General features: G+C 44.4%; 1 protein-coding gene across 13 annotated transcripts in view; it reads right to left on the bottom strand.

Moving 5' to 3' along the window:
• Positions 1-22744, bottom strand: part of chl1b (cell adhesion molecule L1-like b) — a 58356-nt gene that overhangs the window by 28527 nt on the left and 7085 nt on the right. For 2 of the 13 annotated variants that reach the window (XM_035524140.2, XM_035524143.2), the window contains exon 2: positions 18701-18762. The exons of the other annotated variants lie outside the window; for them this stretch is intronic. The gene's annotated coding sequence lies outside the window, so the exon portion shown is untranslated. The remainder of the gene's footprint in view (positions 1-18700; positions 18763-22744) is intronic. 13 annotated transcript variants of the gene reach the window in all.

Here is a 22744-nt window from a genome sequence, read left to right as displayed (position 1 = left end):
CAAGCAGGAGCAGCACTACCAATGTGTGAGGATCATTGGAACCACGGTGGAGAGAGTAGACAGTTTCAGGTACCTTGGAGTTCACATCTCGCAGGACCTGTCCTGGTCCTGCCACACCAACTCCCTGGCAAAGAAGGCTCATCAGCGACTTTACCACCTCAGACGCCTAAGAGACTTCAGACTGCCCTCCAAGGTACTGCAGAACTTCTACACCTACACTATCGAAAGCATCCTCACGGGGAACATCACAGTCTGGTTTGGGAACAGCACCAAGCAGGACAGACAAGCACTCCAGAGGGTGGTGCGATCAGCAGAGTGCATCAATCATACGGAACTTCCTGACCTGCAGACCATCTATTACAAGCAGTGCAAGACCAAGGCCAGGAGGATTGTGAAGAATGCCACCCATCCCAACAATAGGCTCTTCTCTCTGTTGAGGTCAGGGAAGCGCTTTCGCTCCCTGAAGACCAATACAGAGAGACTGAAGAGGAGCTTCTTCCCACAGGCCATTCGGGCCCTGAATCAGGGCAACTGATAAACTGTGGGGACCACCACCACCATGTGACTGTAAATCTGTAAATTTGTAAGATGGAATTGTACATTGTGTACATACACATTTATCCATATATAAATTTTACATTGTATATATATATATATATTATACATATATTGTACATACATTGTTATAGATAGATAGATAGATAGATAGATAGATAGATAGATAGATAGATAGATAGATAGATAGATAGATAGATAGATAGATATTTCCCCTTATGCACCCCTGTTTTTTTTTTTTTCTCAATTTGGACAGAGCACTCTCAAACCATTTTACTGCGGGTTATACCGTTCATGACTATGTACGTGACAAATAAACCGAACTTGAACTTGAACTTGAACATGTTGTCCCGCTAAGCATAATGAGGCCCTCATTGGTAGGAAGAGACAATGGTGTAGATCACAAAGGTCCAGGATCATTGTCCACGTCTGTTAACAATCTTCATTAGCGCATTTTAAAGAGCAGAACCGATCCAGAAGCAGTCCCCCTGCCCAACGAATGCACATGAGCAGAGGAAATGGGTCTGCTTAAGGGCCTCAGGCTATTTCCCTAATCCTCTCGCTCATCGCAGGGGGCTTATGCCTGAGCCTGCCGAAAGCTGGCAGGAGGTTAAAAGCTGCCCAGCGTGGGAAGGCCAGCGTGACCTCTGACCCACACTAGTTCTGGCACTGCCTGAGTATAGGCAGTCTAAGGCAGGTGCCAGAAGAGGAGGAGAGGAGGCAGACAAAATCTGGGGCAAGAAGAATCTGGAGCAGCCTTCTCAGCTGATGGATGGCATGTTCTCTCTCTCCCTCTCTCTCTCTTCTTCACTTCTCTTGCATGCCATGAGAACTCATTTAGCACTGCAGGTGAGCATAAATCAGGAAAGCGTAATGTGGAGGAGTTAAGATGAGAGAGTGGGAAGCCGAGCGTGACTGGCTGTGAGCTCGGCTTACCGGCGGTGGGGCATGGAGTAAGCCTCTCCGCACACCAGGATCCATCAGCATCCCAACGCTACTGTTCTTCTGCTCATTACCATCCTCCATCCTTGCTTCTTACAGTGCTTGTAATCAGGCCACTCTTGGGTCGCTTATTACCAGGAACACAATCTGGCATGCCAACACAGCAAATCAGTGGTTAGAGCCACCTTGTTGCATTTGGCAACCTACATTCTACAAACAATACTGTGAAATGTAAAATATTGCCTAAGCTATGTGTGTACAGTGTCAGTCAATGCAGGTTTTTAGCACTTTCAGAAGGTAAAAGACACTAACATCAAGCGCTAGTTCAGCAGTAAAGTGCCTGTTGTGTAGGAGGTTCTGAATTTGCTGTGTAGGCCACTAGCAGGATTTGCTCAGTCCTGGACTTGCCAGACTATCAGAATATTCTGGAGAGTGGAAAGTGTCGAAGAGTTCCTATTCCTTTTCCATGCCTCCTAAACCCCTGATTTAATCACTTCATCATTACTTAAATTCCTTGAGGGTTGCATTAAATAAATTAAAGTGTTTCATTTTAGTCACTTTATTCACTTGCTTTGTTTATTTTAAATGAAGTATGTTTGAAATGAGTGAGTTTCTTAATTCGATTTTATGCTCTAAATTCCTACATTTAGTTAATTATATTACCTTATTATAACACAATAAATCAAAATTGTCTGTTTATAAGACATTAATGCATGATCATGAGTGAATATTAATAGAGAGAGAGCAGTTTCTTATCACTTTTAAAACAACAGCATGAACAAATCTATCAGTGCACCCTGCTCAGTAAACCCTACATTTATGTCATTGCTACTGATGCTTACAAATCTTTCAAACTTCGCTAAGCGAGATTTAAATATACATGAGGCTAAACTGGCACTACCAACTGCTAAACCGTGTCATTAATGTAACAGATACGCCCAGATTCATGTTTTATTAAAACTTTGCAGTCACTGCAAAACAAAAAATAAGACTGGCTAATGAGATTAGGAAAATGGGGGCATTATTAAATAATAACCTTGCCTAATTGACGATTTGGCTCCGTTTCTTTATTTTTTTCCTGGACTCATCCTGAAGAGAGAGTGGTTCAGTCGCCTGGACATTAATGCTGCAGCAGCATGGAGAGGGTGGGGTGGGTGTGGGGGATGGGCTTCAGGGAGAGGGGGATTGAAGGAATGGAGGCTGTGGGTGGATGAGTGGGGAGAGGCACGGCTGAAGTAGCTTGCATGGAAAAACATACTTAATGTGTTCAGTCAGTCTATTCAAAGGCAGGTTGTAGAGCCTGTATATAGGTTTGTGAATTGGGGTGCTTGCTGGAGGGTGGTTGAAGGTGATGGTGTGAAGGTGGAGGAGGGGAGGGACAGCATGGGTGTGAATCATGAACCAGCTCTGGAGTCGAGGAGAGCGAGGGGAGGGTGGTTGGTGAAGGAGATAGCGAACAAAGAGCAGGAATGGGATGGTGGTCCGTGTTGCGACAGACGCATACAGAGACAATGAGAGACAGACAGGTAGGGTGGAAGTGGCTGGTGGCACTAGACAGAGAGTGAGAGAGAAAAAGAAAGAAGAAGGATACGGCCTAGCCTGCTATAAATGGACTGTGGAGTTCCTGACCTGGACTCCTCAGTGACAGGAAGACAAACGATCCTGTGACCCAAGTGAACCACACCAACCAAAGACGAGCAATCAAAAGGTTCCTAGTTCATGAAAAAATACAATTTAAAAGCCCCATCAAGTGTGGAGGTTTTCCCCAAACGGTAACCTGCAACACATGCTTCTTGATTTTTATGGATCGGGCTTTCCTGGGGCAGGGGTCAAGCCCTCATCTCATAAAGGTCTCACTGCAGGCAAACAGAAACAGCAAAGAAGGAAGCAGTTCTGCCACTTGTAGAACATTTAAGTGAACAATAAATGTTTACCGCAATTTCTCATTCCCCAACAAGCTGTGGAGCCTTCCGCTGTGCCACTCTGGTAGCAGAGGCCGTGTTCGTCTTCCTGAAGTGCAGCAGCGGCAGATTGCTGAGCGCATTGAGGAGCAGCGCGTGTCCGATCTGCACCACGGTACCCGCGCCAGTTAGCTTTTCAGATGCTTCGCCAGCATTCGGACGCCAGGCTCGGGGAATTTGTCAGATTCTAACAATGCAGGCCTTACCCCGTGTTATAGAGATGTGCTGGCTAAGTCTGTTTTGCAACAGAAGGGGGGCTGTTGGCATTACAGACCAAAGAGAATAATAAATTGCCTTTATGGCTAAGGTCACACTCAAGGCAGTAAAGAGGTGGTTGAGGGGCTCAGAAATCACAGCTGTGCAGTAATTTTGAAAGTAACGAAGAGAGAGAGAAAAAGAGTGGGAGAGAAAGAGAAGGGAAGAGATGAGAGATCCTGGATGGGATTTGGGGAAGGAACAAGGAAGATGTGTGATTATACTTAAACTGCATGTAGTGTAAATGAGTAGCACTGGATTTGCCCGTTTCTGTGAAATCATTTTCTGTAACTTTTTTTCCTTTTCCCTGTTGGCTCTCTTTGAAGTCTGCACATCACCAAGCACTGCTGCGGGACACAGTAATCACATTAGGCTGCGATTTGCACTGAGTGATCTGAAGTTGGTGTTAGCGGGAGGGTGGGAAGGGAAGGAGGTGGGGTGCTGGTAGGGGCTTGAGAACAATTTCATACAGGGAGCCATGGATTATTTGGTGGGAACCAGCACTGCCAGGACCTTTGCCATATTCATTCCCAACATCTGACAGATTCTGGGAATCTCCCAGGACGCAACTCGGCCACAGTCGGGTATGACGGATGAAAATTGCTTCCCAGATCTGACCGGCCTCCTCTGTCCAACCTAAAGCCAATTTATTTTCCACACAGACGTTGGGTGAGTTGATTTCCCAACGCTGATGCTGAGATGCAGTGTGCTGAACTAAAGAAATTAAAGAATACCCCCCCTACACACACACACTTCGAGCCCACCCCCCTAGCTGTATCTCCGCTAGCGAACACCTGATGTTTGGTTCAGGGTCTGTGATTAAATTTGTGCTGTGCACAGGGGAAAGCATATGCTCTGGTGCAGAGGGACATCTGGACAAGCTCTTGCAGACAGACTGTTTAAAAGTTCCGTGGGGTCATGGATAATGTTCCAAGTTTTTGCTTCGTTCTGGTGCTTACATGAAACCTTCGCCTTTTGTCTTTTATCCGCTGCTTTTAGAAACATCACCTGAGACAGTGCAGTACTACAGGAAGCTTTCAGTCGGCGCAAATGACAAGTACTTAAAGGTTACTAACATTGGTATAAAAGAACATGACTGACCGAGTTATACTATCCAAAAAGGAAATGCGTACACACGCGCACACACACACACACACACACACACACACAGATGCACTCTTTCAGATAAATGCAGACACTGTTATATATGGAAATGTGGGACACTGCAGTGGTTCATGATAAACCATAGCATATACTGTGCAGTAAAGAAAGACATTTTCAGCTCTGACTATTGCTATAAGGAAGAAAGAAGAACAAAAAATCAATGAGAACAGCCCCCCGCACTAGTCCCCAGCTCCATCACATCCTAACGTTCTTCTCTTCTCTGCTCTTCTCCCTGATGCACACGCAGCCACGGGAAAACTGTGCAGCACTGCCATAATCCCTTGTCCAGCACAGCCACAGGAAGGATCTCATGCCGAGCTGTAGCACCGCTCTTCCCTGATGGCTTCGCCGTGAGCCTTGCAGGTGGTGTTGAGGACCAGCAGGGGGTGTGAGGTGTGTTTGGTGGGGGTTGGGAGGGGTGGAGAGCAAGGACGAGGGAAAGACGGCAAGATGCGAGCTGCCGCGGTGCTGCACAGAGCTGTATGTGGGAAACGCGGGGGGGCTATGTTGCCAAAGTTCCAGGTTGCCTAAGGAGCTCATTAAGTGAGTGACGGTCATGGCACACAAAGCCTAATCTTGGGGCTATTCAATTCTCTGGGTGGGTGAGAGAGATATGAAGAGAGTATGGGAGGGAGAGAGAGAGAGAGAGAGAGAGAGAGAGAGAGATGCACCAATACAGGAATGTTGAATAGGGAAGTTTATCATTTGAAATACCTTTCTAATTGGTAAAGATGTCTTCTATTAACTTCTAATATCACACTGAGATTTCTTCCACTACAATCCTTAAATGTAATGCAAAGTCTCGTTATGACATCCACCGTTAGGTGGAGCAGCCTTGTTCATTTCAGCTGCTGTGTACATACAGTGTTCCTGAGTAAAGAATAAAATAGTTTATCAGGTCAGGAACATAATCCTTAAATCAAACCTCACTGAAAAAAAAATCTTCAACATTCCCACATCTGAGAGAATGCAGCTATATTCAGCAGAAAATTAATTCAGAAAAAAAGACCAAGTAGAGTTCATGTGAGCTTGTACGTGCCTGTGTTTAACAAGCTATCCTGTTTCCATAAAACCTAGCTTTCTTTGCAATGCTCTGCCCCAGTTCCCTGCCATACTTACAGACCATCTTCGAACGAGTGCTTGCTTATGTTCAACTAATTACCACCAGTTGGTGGACAGCGGTAGTGGTCCAGCAGTTCACAGCTGGGTTCCAGGGCACCGAAGCTCTCGCGATCTGCGTACTTGGCTCATTGCAGCGCCCTCACTAGCCAACAGATGTGGCTCACATTCCCCCATTTAGGTGGGGGTGGGGATAGCGATGGATGATGTATGTGGAGCACGGTGTATGTCTCCCGGTTTCTCGGGGCAAGAGAAGCAAATTGGAAGTGGGGGCAGGGAGTGGAGGGTCATGCTTGAATTTTGCTGATATGGGCTGGTAGAGGGTGGGATAAGCCCAACACACTTTAAAGCATGGCCGTCAGGCAGGACAGCGTCTGCTCGCATGCTCATATGAAGCAAAAGGCGCCATTATTGCACAATGCTGGCCACGAGTCGGACTTTAGGTGGTCGGTATTTGCTGCATGAAACACCATTACACAAGGTGCCATCAATTACACTGCAGTATCATTAAACTTACAGGCACCATAAACACACTTAATTAGACTTCAATTATAATAAATGTACATTTGTACTTGCTGTTTGGACATTTCATTAATTTCATCCTCTGTGACTTGATATATGTAATATATGTAATATGTGAATATTGTGCTTTACCATTCCAACAGATGCTTTAAACTGCGGTTCCAGTCAAAACAATTATTTACTTAAGCACAAATCTGTTGAACCAGAATCTCTTCCCCCCTCTGAATGTGACTGACAGATGCTCTGGCCATTGAAAGGCAATGCACATTATGGAAATAGGTCAAACAGTACACAGATCAAAAGACCTGTTTAGGTTGATAAACTGCTCTGATTACCCAGCCATTCATCTCGACTTAACCGATAAACACAAGCCAACCTTGAATGTTCTCCGCTCCAAAACTGGCTCCCTCATTCACAGCCAGCTGAAGGAGGGACGAGGACATCCTTTGGCAGGAACACTGTGGCCTGTTTGATAGCATGTGCGGCCCTTCCAAAAAAAAACAGACAACTCTCCGGGCAGCGCAGTGCCAACTTGGGGCTGGGGCAGGGGCCCTGTGTGCTCCCTGTAAGTGCCCAGGGGACAGGGACCACCAGGCAAACAGAGGGGTGCCTTATGAACCCGTGCACAAGCACTTACGATGGAGAGTGGCGAAAGGAACCGAGCACGAGAGTGGGGACCCGGGAAGAGGGAGAGGGGGCAGGCTGCCAGCTTCCACTGGCTTTAGCCGGACCCAACAGACCTGACATTGTTTTGAGGGCTGCCTGGCGGGGGGTGGTCTCCCCTCTGCTCCCGTCCTCTTTTCACTCCGTCTCTGGGTCTAGCCTCTGCCCTAGTCCAGCCTCCTGCAACTTCGGTGGGCATCGTTAGATTTGGAGTTCAAGCCTCCAAAAGCAACTTCTGCACTCACTTCTACATACTCTGACTTTTGCTGTAGTTCTACCAATTGCCACTGCCTCTAATTATATTTGTTGTAAATGATGGATTACCTCCAAATGTAATTCAATCATAACACCAGGTGTTATACCCAAGGGTCATTAAAATGTCGATGTATTAGATGAAACAAATGAATAAAGAAATAAACATATGTGTTCTATCGGGCCATATATGATTCTAGTTTGAATAAAATTATGAAGTATATGACCCCTCAAAAGAATGCCTCATTTTTCTCCTATGTTGATGCCCTACTGAGCCAGCCAGTCTCAGGTTCTCCTTCAGCCAATTAGATCGATGGAAGAAAAACCTACACTCACCTAGCCAAATGTGAACCAGGGGAGCACAGGTGTCCTCCCCTATAGGAAATAACCCGCCAGTAACCTTCCGGCAACTCTGACAACCTGCACAGTGTGCTGGCCTGGCTCCTGATCAAATCCCCCCCTCCCTCCTTGGTTGATCTATGCTTTCAGAGCGGAGTGGGGACTCCGCAACCTATCCTGCAGGCTGGGGAGGACGAGGGTTATGGGATGTGGGAGGGAGTGGGTCAGTGGTAGGGCGCAGTCAGCTCCACCAGACTGAGAGGAATGACTCCTGCTGGTTGGGCGGTAATCCGTCCTACAGCAACTGACACCGTCCCAAGCTATAACAGAGCAGGATGCTGCTAAAGGGAGAGTAGCTTTCCGTGCTCTGGTTTCAAATTGTAAATATGTTACCATTACGAACATGAAATCATTTATTATACTGCTAGCTAAATGTTTTGGGGCCAACTAGCTTTCCAGAAATGTTTTTAATAAATGAGCATGTTTTCTCTGTTTGCAAGATCTTAACACATTAAAGACTAATCAGGTTGATTTTGAGGATAAAATCCTTTTGCAGATATAAATGCATTAAACACATTTATAAAACAGTCAAATATGGGGCTTTTGCATACTTTTCTAAGATGTAAGGTTTTTACAATATATGCTTTTAACAAATTATTTTAAGTAATTTGTAAAAATCCTTACTTAGGCAAAACATATTCTTCTTAACTGGTAAGACACTTTGCTGAATATGAAGCTGAGTACTGCAAAATATATGCAAATATATTAGTATTTGTCTGTTTGTTGTTAAAAAAGAGATAAAGGGACTTAGGGAATAACTGCAGTTGGGGAGAAAGACCATGTCTGAAACTCCACACTTATTTCTCAGTTTCTTCTGGTGAGTGTCACCATTTTTCTCTGTAATGAATCTCTCACCCCTCCTCCTCCTCTCTCCATCTTCTCCCTCCTATGGAGGCCACCCAGAACTCTAGCCCAAAGTTTACTCAAGGCCCCCCTCCCATTCAGTCACACAGTCACTACTATTCCTGCCCCTATAGAAGGCGTAGTCCGCACTTGCAAACAAAACCTTTGTACGACTTTTTTTCTTTTCTTGTTTCATTAAAAAACCAAGGGAGCAAAAATGTTTTGTTTTGTTTTGTTTTTTCTGTCAGTGTATACTTCATGGATGAATAGAAGAATCAAACTGATGTACAGTATGCAAAAGGTAGACATAAGTATCACAAAAAAGATGCAATAAAGAGAACGCCATGAATCATTATGCACTGCATTGTTGGAATGTTAATAAATGTCTTCTAGCCTTAAAACATTATCTACGCGTGTGAACCACAGACGATTGCAAATACTCTCAGGAGCAATCATTTTGGGCCATTCCCACTTGTTTAGCTCACGACTAATTTAGTGAACGTATGTTGCAGGTGTTTTCAAAGCACATTCCCTGCCTGTTTCCTTCCAAGCCCCTTGCTTAAACTCTCGCATATGACATAATCACCGGCTATCTGATCGGTACTCTTCCTGAACTCCAGCGTCTTAAGAGCCTCCGATTAAAATACCCGTCTTAACTGTGGGTGTTTACACGTGCTTGCCCATTAGCCGTAACACTTTAATAGCCTCTAAATTGCCTCCAGACCCAAGTTTATAGGTGAGTGGAACACAGAGGCCACAATTTACTGTGGGATCAAATGCATCCAGTATTCATTTCCCATTCTGTCCGAGCATGGAAACTGATAGCCGCTGCGTGCTTGGCACAGATATTGCAGTCGCAAAAGGGCTGTTGTCTACTTGACTTAGCAAAATGTTAAGCGTGTTAAATTGCAGGGTGAGGACTCGCGCTCGCCGTGTGATACGGTGCGGGGCAGTGTAATCTGGCGGGAGGAGCGAGTCGGGTCTCCCCTCTTCCTCTCTCTCAGACTTTCCTCTGGCAACTTCCAACGCAGATGGCAACTCCCCGCGAGCATGGCAACGAGCGTCATGAGATCAGTCTTCCTGATTAGCACCCCAGCGGAAAGGCCTCGTGCGAACACGCGTCTGCTAGCGGCTGTGCGCCCGTCGCTAAACTGGCTTCCAAAAATCGCCTCAGGTTGGCTTGGAGGGCGAACGCGCTAGTCAAGGAAAAGGTGGTGGAAAAACGCGCCACTGGCCGCGCGCTAACTCCAGAGACCGTGGAGTTCCAGCTTACCCTCCCCCGTCAATCCCTTGTACTGTTGACAAGTTTAAAATGAAGAGTCCTGTTGAAACCTTTTTTAATCATGTTACCCCAGAAATCAATAAGCTGTGTCCCCAAGGGGTCGGCCTTTACAAAGCCGAGGTCCCATAGCCCAGGGGTATGTTTAAGTGTGTACACAAGTCGATGGAGAGTAGTGAACAAACACAAAGTCGCAAAGACAAATCCATTAAAACAACCACACCGGTCTTTCAGACGGAGGGGTGCGCATAGCAACCTAAGCCCTTGCCAGACCTTCTGTGCATATACTCGCGGCTCAGCGCTGTCTGAGTAGTTTTAGAGTTGAACCAGTTGAGAGCAAGAAAGAGAGAGGGAGGGAGGGAGGGAGGGAGGATAAAGCTGTCTTGAAATGGAAGTGGTTCGATAGTAATTTAATGCAGAAGCCCTGCAGGCATTGTTGCTGTTTGGATTATCACCATCATCTTCCCACCTGTGAGCAGACAAGGTCCATCCCCAAGCACTCCAGACAGAGCGTGCGAAGCTATGGCGGCATCAAACACCTCCGGTGCAGCTAAATCAGATTCCCAACAAGAGAGATTAATGTTTCTGGGAAGCATCCCTATCTATCCACCCCCCCCCCCCCCCACACACACACACACGTTACCTGCTTTTAATGAGATATAACATGGGCTAATTCTGGGCAGTGGGCACAGGATAAGACCCCAGCATGTATCGGATGCCTTTTAAGGAGAGATGAGCTTGACGTCTGTCTGTGGAGTCCTGGGCGCCGGCCTGGATGAGGTACGGGCCATGTAGTGTTATAATACACCTCTAATCCAGCAGTGTAAAAATGCATCGAGGATCATCCTCACCTGAGCGAACTCGTGTTTGCAAGTGCTCCGCCACTGAAGGGGAAAACAAGGTGTGTGAATTGGTATGCTTGTCACAACTGCACCAGGTTCCCAAGAAACCAAAACAGTCTACTGCATGATAAATAAAAAAGCTAAATATCTATGAAGGATAAATATGAGTGAGTGTGTGGGTGCGTGTGCATGTGTGTCTGAGAGTGTGTGCAGTGATTACACATTCATTCCACAATTCAAAGTTGTAACATTCAAGAATATTATCTGTGTCCTTGCAGCAAGTCCACTGAACAAATGAAACCAAGCACAGCTTGTGCACTGGCCTCAGTGCTGTTCAATAATTCAACACATTCATTACACAGCACTTTATATATTGCCATTATCACATATATGATCTATAGAACCGAGTAAAAAATATAAACAAACCAACATAAAACTAGTTACTGGTAAATTAAAAAATATGTTCTGTTCCCACACTTTGGAGAGAGGGAAAAAATACAAGCTCTTTGCCAGAAGGTTCCGTACTGGTGGGAAAGATGTGTTCTTATTGTTCTCAGAAAGCTGCAATTTTTCCTTCCTCAAAGCTAATTAGGAGATGGCAGGTAGTGGAGCCTGTAGGCAGAATTATAGAAGGTGTGCTGAGAATCCGCATTAATATGCAAATGTCCCTGCTGGCTTCGTACAATTGTGCTGTTTAATTACCTCACTGGCAAATGGCACCTGATTGCTGGGACATTCAGTCTGAAAAGCCATTTGGAAAGGAAGGATTTTAGAACCCTTTACTTTAAATTACAGAACTATCACAAACCTGCCGCACAAGCCAGCTTCTTTGCAACTGGTAGATGCCTTGAGTCACATAATGAGACGGCCGACTATGTAATATTATTACACATAACGTGTGAATGTAAAATGTGTAATACTATCGGGTACCCCTAAGCAGTAAAAGTGTCAAAAAAAATATCCATTAGATGATTTAGGGCATGTTCTGGGATATAACCTGCTGAGTACTATAGGAGTTTCTCCTCAATGCGAATCAACATTAAAACATTTAAAGCACTCTGGGTTTAATACAGCCAGAGGAAACCCTAAATATTCCCAAGCACTGTCTGTAACCGAAGTGCCCATATTTTACAGTGCAATGACCCCCACAGACTCATAAGACAGTGCATAATCTGCACCTGCAGTGCACATCTGGTATCTCTGAACCCAGCGGACCAAACGTGCAGGCAATTTCCTTAAAGCTGCCCCAAGACATGACCATAGAACCACATAAGTGTCCACTTATGTCTTTTTAAGATGCTGGGCCACCCCATAGCTTTATAATCCACACACAACTTTACTTTAAAACAGAACCAGTTCACTTTAGCCATTTTATTGTATGACATACTTTCAAGTGAAATTCCATACTTGTTTTGCCTAACACACTGCAATTACACAGAAAAAAAAGCCCCAGCCTATATCACAATTCATCTATTTTGAAAATCTGGATAATCTGGCTGGCCTGTTCCATCTCAATAATGGAAAATAGTTTCCACATTTAGCATGCTTGAAAGGCTTTCCAATGTCTCCATCAAGGGAGAGTGTGGTTCTTGAAAGGGGTTTCAGGGAAGACATGTATGTCTGATTCGTATGAGACGTTCTGAAAGTTATCTTTCTGGAGGCTTGAAAGCACTGCCAGGGCTCGGGGGGGGGGGGGTTAAAGTGTCACCTTTGTCAAAGTCGCATCAAAAGCGGCCCTTTGTGTGTTTGCTGTGGCATCGAGTTATTGCCAGACAAGCACACAGAGCTCTCTCAAAAAGATTTGCACCATTCTTTAACTAGCTGTTCTTGTCCCAAGACCCCACCACCTTAACCTCACCACCCCACATCCCCTAACCCCAACACAGAATATTCTATGTTTTGTTCTACCTTTATCCTGTACTGGAATGTACTTATTGCAAAATCGTTCTGCTCCAACCAATTCATTCTTTACGCCCCCCCCCCCCCCCCCCCCACTAGAAAGCAGACACTAATACTAAACATCACATAGACAGCGGGACCATAATTCGCCACTACTCTATGAACTATGGCGTGTGAAACAAATTAGAGAGTGCTGGACATGGGTAATGTATGACGGTCAGAGGGCCGGAGAAGTGCTCGAGCGGGTGGGGGGCTGTGGGGGGGGGGGGGGTTGTGTCCGGCTCTAGCGAGCTATGCTGAACGGGTGTTAATGGCACTCTCAGGAGACTTGCTACTCGGCTGAAGGAAACGCATGTCCTTGTTCCACTGGTTTGTTTCAACTCACCCTCACTCAATATACTCAAACTTCACATGCATTGCACATGCCAGCACTCTTGCTTGGGTCTCCTTGCCATTAACACTGATCATCCATTTGTGGAAATGACACCTCCCTGTCAAAAAATGTGAGTTTCTCACAGGACTATTCAAGTGAATACCAAAGAGACAGATGGGTCTTCGTCTGACTACGCTTTTATTTAACTTCACTCCTACCTATGCAGCTGAACTATAATAGCTGCTGTTTGAATAGTGAGTGCTCGCTGTGTACTGCTGACAAAGACTTCAAAGATGAGAAACAGTGCAGACAAATAGAGTCCCTTCAAATCATGCTGCAATACTTGAGCAATATTCCAATAATCTGCTCTGCAGGAACATATGTTCAGAGAATAACAAAGAAAGGCCCGGTGAGGCCTGATCTCACACAAGTACGTGTAACAGATTGTTTGCTTGCACCCAGATACTCAAACAGCGTGCTAGGTCGCTGTCTATCTCAGAGGTCACTGAAGCTTGGTCTCAACAGCTGTTGCCCACAATGTTAGTTTGGGTAGTCAAACCCTTTATTGGTTGCTTTTGAGTTGAACTACATCAAACAATGCAAATATGTCAAAACAATCCCACTCTTGGGGTACTCACTCTCCAGAGAAAATTGGCAAAGTGGTTAAGAAAAGAAGTAGGAAAAATAAGAAAGGAAATAGATGTTATGGAAAAGAAAATAGGTTATGTCCCTAGATAGCACTCATGAAAATTCATGTATGCTAAAATTATGAGCTTTACGCTTTTCACCTTATTGAATAAAAGACATTTTATCTCAAAAATAAGCATGTTAGGGTAAATACATTGTTCTGAGTGTCATACAAAATTCTTTCATATGTGTGGAAACTGAACTACCCGCTGTCAGGAGCTTGCTGAGACTGATTCTTTAAAAAACAACAAAAATAAAAAAATAAATAAATGAACTGACAGGAAAACCTAATTTGACACCTATCTATGTCTGGCTGTGCTGTCAGATTTTCATTTTTGTTGTCTCACGAAAATACAATACATTTAAACCCCAAGAGAAAAGGTATGCAGACAAAACAACAAACAGTATACTGTGTATTATGCTATATTTAATTCTATTTTAGCTACACAATAGCCTTTTATCAGTTGGGTGAAATGTTATTAGGAATAAAATAAAATCCAATGTTTAAAACACACTCACACACATGCACTTATATTCTGCATCGTGTGTGGCCACAACCTGCCACACGCTGATCACACGGGAGCTTTGATGTCATGTATCAGGGAATGTGCCTGACTATTTCCAATGCATAAAATTAGATTCTGCTTGGGAATCCAGCTCTTTGAAGGTAAAGGAAGTGTCCTGCTAAGCTCGTTTTTATTACGGGCTGCGAAGGTAAGGCTGGATCTGGGCCAGCAGAAGCCAACCAGTCAGCCTGTGGATTCCATTCTGAAGTTGGTGACTCTGGCCTTGCAGAATCCCAGATAAGGATGTAATTGCTTTCGCTTTGGCTGGCGCTCACTCATTAGAGTGTGCGACAGTGCACTTCCTGACTACAGGGCGCGTGATCCTCGGCGGCAAAGCAGCACCTGCGTTTTGTTTCCCATCCCAGGAAGCACCTCAACTCAAAACGCAAGTGGCAGTTCACTCTGTAATGGAAACTTAGGGACCTCAGAAAAATCAAGTTGCTGTTGGCATTTTCTCCGTTCAAGTTAAAGGTGTGGAGGGCATGAGTGTTCTTCATCTTATGCACACGACACCTAAATCAGTTAGGGCTATGGTTATAAATGTTCACTAGTGACTAGTGTGTTAGGATATCACTTATTGCCACCCTTGCAGCATCACAGTAAAATATCAAATTGGTAAGACAAGTAACAGGCCTACTCATTCTGGATGCGTGTCTTCTGGTTTCTGTGACTTACTGAGGGTATCTTCCTAAGTCATTAGTATGTATAATAAGGAAACTGTGAAGTGATAAGTCCTTATGTTTCCTACCAAATTTCTTACACAACAGAGTTTCTCACCGAGAGGGAGAAATCGGCATGCCAGGCTTTAATGTGGACAAAAGCTCATCACCGTCAGCAGCGTGCGAATAATGTCACCAGACTGCACACGGCAAGTCCGGGCGACTTGTGCTTTCTCCGCTCTGGGGACGCATTCCTGTTTTCCACATCTCCAACGCGGCACATGCGAGAAGCCACTGAGCCACTCTCCGCTACACTGTGACATGGGAACCACACTAAAGGGGGAAAAAAGTGTTAAGGGCCAGGGGCATTTGCATTTTGGAAGGCACTGAATAAGAGGACTTGTTCGTCTTCCTGTGCCTCCGTGAAAGGCTCAGTTAAAAAGCGAGATTTATAGTTCCCTCCATTTTTGCTCATATTAAAAGTCTGGCAGGTCACTGCAGGGGGGGGATGTTGGGGGGCATCGTCTGATGGTTAATGTGAAGTTTATATAGGGGGCTGGTTCACTATAAACGAGCGAGTTATGCATTTAAGAACTCTTCACTTGCAGCTCATCGGTCAGCAGCGTTCTCTGGCAGGACGCTGTAGGTGCCATAGAAACAGGGGTTTTATCTTAAAATTATGAGGAGAAAATAACAAGGGGAGTGCACAAACACACTTCCTGGGAGTTTATCTGAATGCAAATGTCAGGTCTTTCAGTTCTTACTAAAGACTTCTCATTAGAGGAGGAACTCCGAGGTTGACAGAGGACCCCTGCTCTAAAGTCTACTTTGGCTAAATGGAATCGCATGTCAGATGATGAGTTTATAAGCAGAGGAAACAGGGCAATGGAGTTAGTAGACAACACACTCTCAGGGTATTACAGAAGTGAGCAGTTAGATGAAGAGAATGGAGAGAAATGCAGACTGGTCATTTATAATTGTTTTTCTTTTGGTTTTAAGCTTGTTTAAAGGCAAGTTAAGTGAGTTCACCTGCACCATGTCCTTGTGGGCTTCTATTCCTGGTGACTCTTCTTTGAGTAAGCTGTGATTTGTGATTGTACCTAGGCCTGGTGTCTCAGAGTTTACATGTCTCAGAGTTAACATCATGTTAACGTGGTTAAAAAAAGGCCAAATTGTCTAAAAACGACCTACTCTTTTCTTTTTTGTTGTATGAATGCAAGAAATGCAAAACATACATAGCTACCTCCATCTTCACGCACAACCAAAAGTGTGCTAGTTCTTAACAAATCTGATCCTAATTCCTGTTAAGAGCTTTGTAATAAACAGAGCAGAAATCCCCGTCTGCTGTTGCTGGCAGTTGGCTACCATTGATCGGAGCGCCAGACCAATGCTGTGTGGACACAGCAGGACATTTGGTCAGTGAAGTGCCATATCGCAGCCCCACCCCACCCCCCCAATCCCCCAATCCCCCAGCTACTATCTTGCAACCAGAGTCAAACGCTCATGTCAGAAAATCTGCTTTGCCGCTTCCACCCCAAAACGTACAGAGCGCAATCACAACACATCAGTGTGTGTGTGTGTGTGTGACATTTCATGGCTTTACATGCTCTTAATTTACATAATTGCTCCGAAGGCACACAGGACACAAAGTTTTCAATGTGTGTAAAAAGTTGAAACTGTCCAAACTGCTCTCCCGCTAGAGTAGTGACATGGGAGGTGGTATGAATTTGTGAGGGGTGGGGGGGGGGGTATTCTCCCAGACATCAATCAGCATTCCCTCTGATAAGAAAAATAGACACAAAATCAGGTTACTGGGCCAAAGACAATTGATCAAAGTGAGCGTGGAGTAGTGTTTTTCTCCTCATCAAACAGCCAGTTACAATGAGGGGTTTGGTCTGTTCTGGACATAAGGATCTGATCTGGGGTGCTGGATACGTTCCCTTTCATTCTGCTGGTGGCAGGACGGCCTTTTCAGCATTGAACTTCTGGCGGGTAAGCAGATTAAAGAGTGCTGGAGAGGTCTGGCAGATTTACAGCACCAGAGTTCAGTCATTTACAATACAGAGGAGATTTCCTTTTTAAGAAATGCTGCACCTATAAATTTAAATAATGCTCCAGTAAAAGATCGAAGTCCAGAAATGGCAGGAAAAGACAAATGAAATACGTCTCCCCTTGGTCTCCTTTCTATAAGGCTACATCTGTGAAAACCATGTGGGCAGGGATGAGTGCTGCCGCTTTATTGTGGTTATGTCCAGGTCCTTCAGCACAAGACATTAGATAGTGGGCAATTACTTCCCACATATTCACACAGTCTGAGTAGTACGTGTTATTGTACAAGGAGGAGACCAGCATGGAACAAAGAATGTGCTGATTAGGAATAAAATGAAAAATGAAAAACTGAGACAAATGACTCGTACCCCTCCTGTTAGCTCAAACCAGATATCTCAACAGAGTAGAACTGCCGAAGCGCATTACATCTCTAATAAAATCACACCTAAGCAGTGGTGATGCATCAAATAGAATACCATTAATAACACACTGTCACCTTTTGATACCCCCTGTTCTGCATGGCTTGTGGATCTAAAGAATGAAAAGTATCGATCTGCATCAGGTAGGGGCCCCAGAAGCCCCAGTCTAATTATTATCAATGTCTGCTGCTGTGACAGCAATAACTGAGTATTTGCATAGGCTAAAAATGATACATGAAATAAAAAGGAGAAACTAAATGACTGTTACGTAAAAGACAACTTGACAAAATATCACTATTCATTTTTTTAAACTGTCTGAAGTTCTTCTCAGTTGTCTCTTTGTTCACATTTAAGAGGAATTATACACAATTTATTTTCCCCTTTTTATTTTTGCTCTGTGCCATCCAAAATAGAAATCACATACTACCTCTTTTGGAGACTGTCTAACCTGTCTGAAAAGTAATTGTTCTTTATTTTGGAAAGTGCACAGAAAAAAAACATAAAAGGCTACGCTCACATTACAAGCCACATTGTTCAATTCCATTTTTTTTTTTGTTCAGATATTGAAGGTTCACATTCATAATTCAAGTGACCTGTATCTGTCTGTTATGTGAATGCATATGTCGGCACGCACGCGTTAATATGTTTTTTGCATGAGTCCTCTGAATCACCACCCAAAAAGAAAGTAAAATCCATGAGATTAGTCATGCTATTAAATCCAGTAAAATGGTCATCACATTTTGCTTTTTATAGCAAAAGGTTTTTCAGTTGTTTCCTTACCAACCTATGAGTGTTCGATGAGTAAGCCACCTCAGATGATTTCTGTACATTAAATATCCATTTCAGTGTTAAACCCTGTTCTGAGCACTTGGTTATGTCAACTCAAACCGATTATCCCCATAGAATAACATGACGTTCAGAAGTCAGAAATGAATCCTCTTCTAAGCAAGTGATATAGCAAAGTTCTCTTAGCCTGTTAGGAATTTCGAGCGTTAAATCAGATACTTATAGATCTGACAGGGTCAATTTGAAACTGAAAGAGCAACCAGTGCACAACTTCTTCTCTGGTTTTGAAAAATCAACATCCAACCACAAAGAGCACTCTGCTTCATGCAACTGTGATCTCCGCTGGTGATGGTCGCTGAAACACTTTGTAAACAGAGTTGATTAATGTGCATTGTCGCCTTATTGTATTGACTTGCTCCATTTTCGGCACCCCTAGTGACAGTTTGATGAATGTAGATAGTATTACCCTGCATCTCCATGTTAACGTTGGTGGGCATCTCTCTGCAGCTTGGTGTCTTTAATTCTGAACTGTCGGCAGAGAAAGGCAGAAAGTGGATGTGAGAATATGTCAATATAATTAAGAGTGTGAGGCAGTGCTACACCATTACCCAAAGAAGCACTCCCTTCCCCCACCTCAGACACCACTGCACCTCCTTTCCTGTTGAAATGCCTAATACAGCAAGTGGGAAACCACCACTTACATGAACGTAAACTAAGGCCAAAACCCCAATTAGTTGCCTATGGAAGAGTTAGACTATTTGCTGTTTAGATGTAGCAAGAAAGGGAGCTTCCTTCCATAATGTTGATTCACTTTCAGGAGCTCACAGATTCACGCAAATGTCCCGCAGCCAATATTTTATTGGTCGCATGTGTGAAATGAGCCTGTAGAAACTGCAAATGTAGCAAAAAGAGGTTGATGTAGTCTTGGGGCCTCTGGTCTGTAATGGTTGTATTTTAACGAAGGTGGAAGTGGTGTTACTTCCCTCCCTCAGCAGTTCCTGTAGAAACATCCCCCACTCATGGGCTTCCAGTGTTGCTGATTGTGCTGTCTGTCTTCATTCAAGCTCCGAGCACACAGCCTACATTTCCCAGTAGCACATCTATGACATAGCCCATGTTACTCTCTCTCTCTTTTACCCTACCCCCCCACCCCCACCCTCTCTGAGGACCTCATACAGACTCTGTTTTCATTCCATTCCGAATGCTTGAGTTTGCATTGAGCTTGGGCCATGCTTAAACAGACTTGATTCGTCTGGTGACTAGTGCACTTTAAATGATGAGGTATTCTCCAAATTCATTTAGCATACATTGATTTAGCTTGTCGATTAGTCAGATTAAGTATTCAAGCAATTAACTGATACACCATGACTTGCTGAATGTGTAAAAATTTTCAATAAATCATTAAGAGCACACATTTGGCACAGCGCACCGGAAACCGGCCTGATGGTGATTGATGAAGTCGCAGCTGTGAGCCTGTCTAAATGCAAAACTTGTTCACCCTCCCTGTCTTATAACCGTTCTCTCATAAAAACCGTCTCCCTTGCCACTTGCCAAAACTCGTGGCGTGCACTTCAGTTCTGCTCAGGTTTGCCCTTTAATGCGTGTCAGCAAGAAGGAAGAACAGGGCCATTGTTTGTCAGCCACAGCGTGGAGTGCAATCATCCGTTTCCAGGCTGCGCGCCTTCATGAATTCCTAGCATATCTGCTCACTCCACCTGTCCTTCACTGACAGTGACAGGTAAAGCTCTTAGCCCCTCCCACCTCCATCACAAGAAGCCAGATGCATCCCATACGTATTCAAGTGGGAGACAAAAACGGCTTTAAAAAGTAATCACTTGCAGCTCGGGAGAGGGAGAATGGGCTTTTTTGCTATGTTCAAGCGCTAGTAGTTTTCCCTGTCTCAGTATGAGTGATGGAATGTTCGCGTTAGCATTCTGGGCTAGCACTGGTTTAGCTCCCGTTATGCCATCCACACTTCATAGCACAAAAGCAGGCTGACGTGACTCCACTGCCAATGCTAACATACTCCCAGCAGCTTCTGACAGCAGGGCTGCTACCAATCCATTTTCTATTATTTACACAGCAGAAAAGATGAAAGAAGTCATTACGGCAACAAAAGGTCTCTGTGTGGTTGTAATGAAGCCTTAAGCCTGCATAAAGGGTCGGTGGATGGGCTAGTTTGAAGTCCCAGATTACGACGCCCCGTTCAATGACCGCCTTTGTCTGCCGTGCATCTTTGTTACTCCGTAACACTTCTACATCAACAATAATCTTTTCGTGTTTCTTTATGACGTCCAGTGGGGTACACCATGAGAAATTTCAATTGGCAGCGCCAAGGGGAGCCTAGGAACGCCATCCAGCTCCATGAACAGCTCCTGCTAAGCAGGAGTGTATCAGCCGAGACCGACTTGTGTTCTGAGACGGTTACCAGCCACGGCAAAGAACAGTGTGGCCACTATTCAATGGCCTGGATCAAAGGCAGTTCTGGCGTGGCAAAGCACGTCCGCTTCCAGCGAGGCGAATGCCAACAATTCCAGCATGAATTGACAGAAGCTTGCATGAGCGCCACTGAAAATGAAGTCAGAGGTTAACGGTTTCTTTGGTGCTCTCGGGGTATTAACGGCACGCAGCAAAGGAAGGGTGCTGTATTTTTTGGTTTTGTCATAGAGACTGTAAACACAAGTGACATTATTTAGAGGGTCCCTGTACATTGGTAATGACATTAGATACGCAACAGCAGGAGGGGAACGTAAGTGTGTGTGCTTTGAACTCTGTCTTCCTACTTTGTTTTAACACTGCTTTGCTCTTGCTCACTTACCCACTTTCTCTCTCATCTACTCTGTAGTCGCACAGTGGGAGACCACAATACACAGAAAACAAGGGCATCCTGACCACAGGCAAGGCAGAGAAATGTGTGGGGAGGGGCTGTGGGGGTATGTGTGTGTTTCTGTGTGTCTTTGTGTGTTTGTGCATGCAAAAGGTGTGTGTACCTGGGAATGAGGCTGGATGGGTAGTGATTCAGATATGAAAAAAAAACTGTTTTAGCAACAGCACACACAGAGGCAGAGCAAAGCATTCAAAATTGTTTTTTTTTCAGTGTGGGTGTGTGTGTGTGTGTGTGTGTGTGTGTGTGTGTGTGTGTGTGTGTTGCCTTAGTGCCAAAGGCATCTCACACTCTAATAGTTCCATCAGGGGTCCCATGTGATACAGGTTGCCCATGGTAACCAGCTTAGCCTAAGTCAATGAAAAATAATCATATAAAGAACAGCTTCAACCACTCTAAACACACCAGTTCTGAAAAATGCGCTTAGTGGTCTGTGGTAAATCAAATATGACCTGCCTGTCAATCATGGCTGACGACCTGTGAAACTATGGTCAGATCTTGTTTGGCCATGCCGTTTCTATGATAGACAGTGTGGCTGTCCAATTACTGGCACTCAGGTGCAAGTCCCTGCAAGGGTCACATTCAACAGAGCAGGAACACCTGCACCATACAATTTAATTTGACACATTCAAGATCTGTGACATTTGCCAACTGGAGCGTGAAGAGGTCCGTTTAATGGGGAAGGAAAGAGGTACAGTATACATTAACACACACAGCAGGTTACATGTCTGTGGAGCCAAGGTGAGGAATCGCTTTAAAGCCAGATACAGCTGACGATGTGACCGATAAGTAGCGCATGTCACTGTAAAGGGGTAAAGTTGAGTAAAACTCGTGGCGTGGTTACTGTTGTTCTGTCATGGACATTTAGTGCCAAACATAGCTCGAGTTTGGATCTACGCATATGAACATTTAGTGTGGCTGAAAGCTGTAGCGTTCATCATGTCCAAATAACGTTAACAAAGGAATGCTGGGACAAAGGGTTTTGTTAGCATTACTCCTCTGCATGTCAAAGTACACAATAACTGTCAAAAGAGTTAAACGAATTTAGCAGCCATTTTTGGAGTGAGTCATGTAACAGAGCACTTCCAAGAAGCTTGCAGTCATCAGACTGACGAATTAATGCTTCAGACTCTCAGCTACACAGGAACAGCAAAGACCAGTATACGGTCAAATGAATCTCATTCATCAAGGCTCATGGGAATATCCCTAAATTTGAAATAAACACATATTTGACATTATTCCTTCATAAATGTGCATGTTTGTATGTATGTGTGAGTGAGTGAGTGAGTGAGTGAGTGAGTGAGTGAGTGTAAGAGAGTGAAAGAGTTGTTTAAGAGTTGCGACTATGATATCTCTTGCACTAAGAGATCTTTGTGCATAGTTTGTCTGTTTACAGCTAGCTTATGTCTGTAATCCCTTGATTTAAAGAAGAATATCATACAAAATCTATAATTTATTATGTGATTATCTACCATAAACTCAGTTTGTTTGATGAAGTCAATATTCCCCAGACACTGTAGCTGGACAAAATGAGATTAGGTCTAACAGGTAAAGGGGCATGATATGTGGCATCTTCAGTATAAGGATGGGGGGAAAAAAACCTTCGTAAAAAGTTACTTTAGCCAA

This window comes from Electrophorus electricus, chromosome 7, assembly GCF_041902795.1.
Source record: "Electrophorus electricus isolate QZ-2024a chromosome 7, ASM4190279v1, whole genome shotgun sequence".
Lineage (NCBI taxonomy): Eukaryota > Metazoa > Chordata > Actinopteri > Gymnotiformes > Gymnotidae > Electrophorus > Electrophorus electricus.
This window is presented reverse-complemented; position numbering and strand designations above follow the sequence as displayed.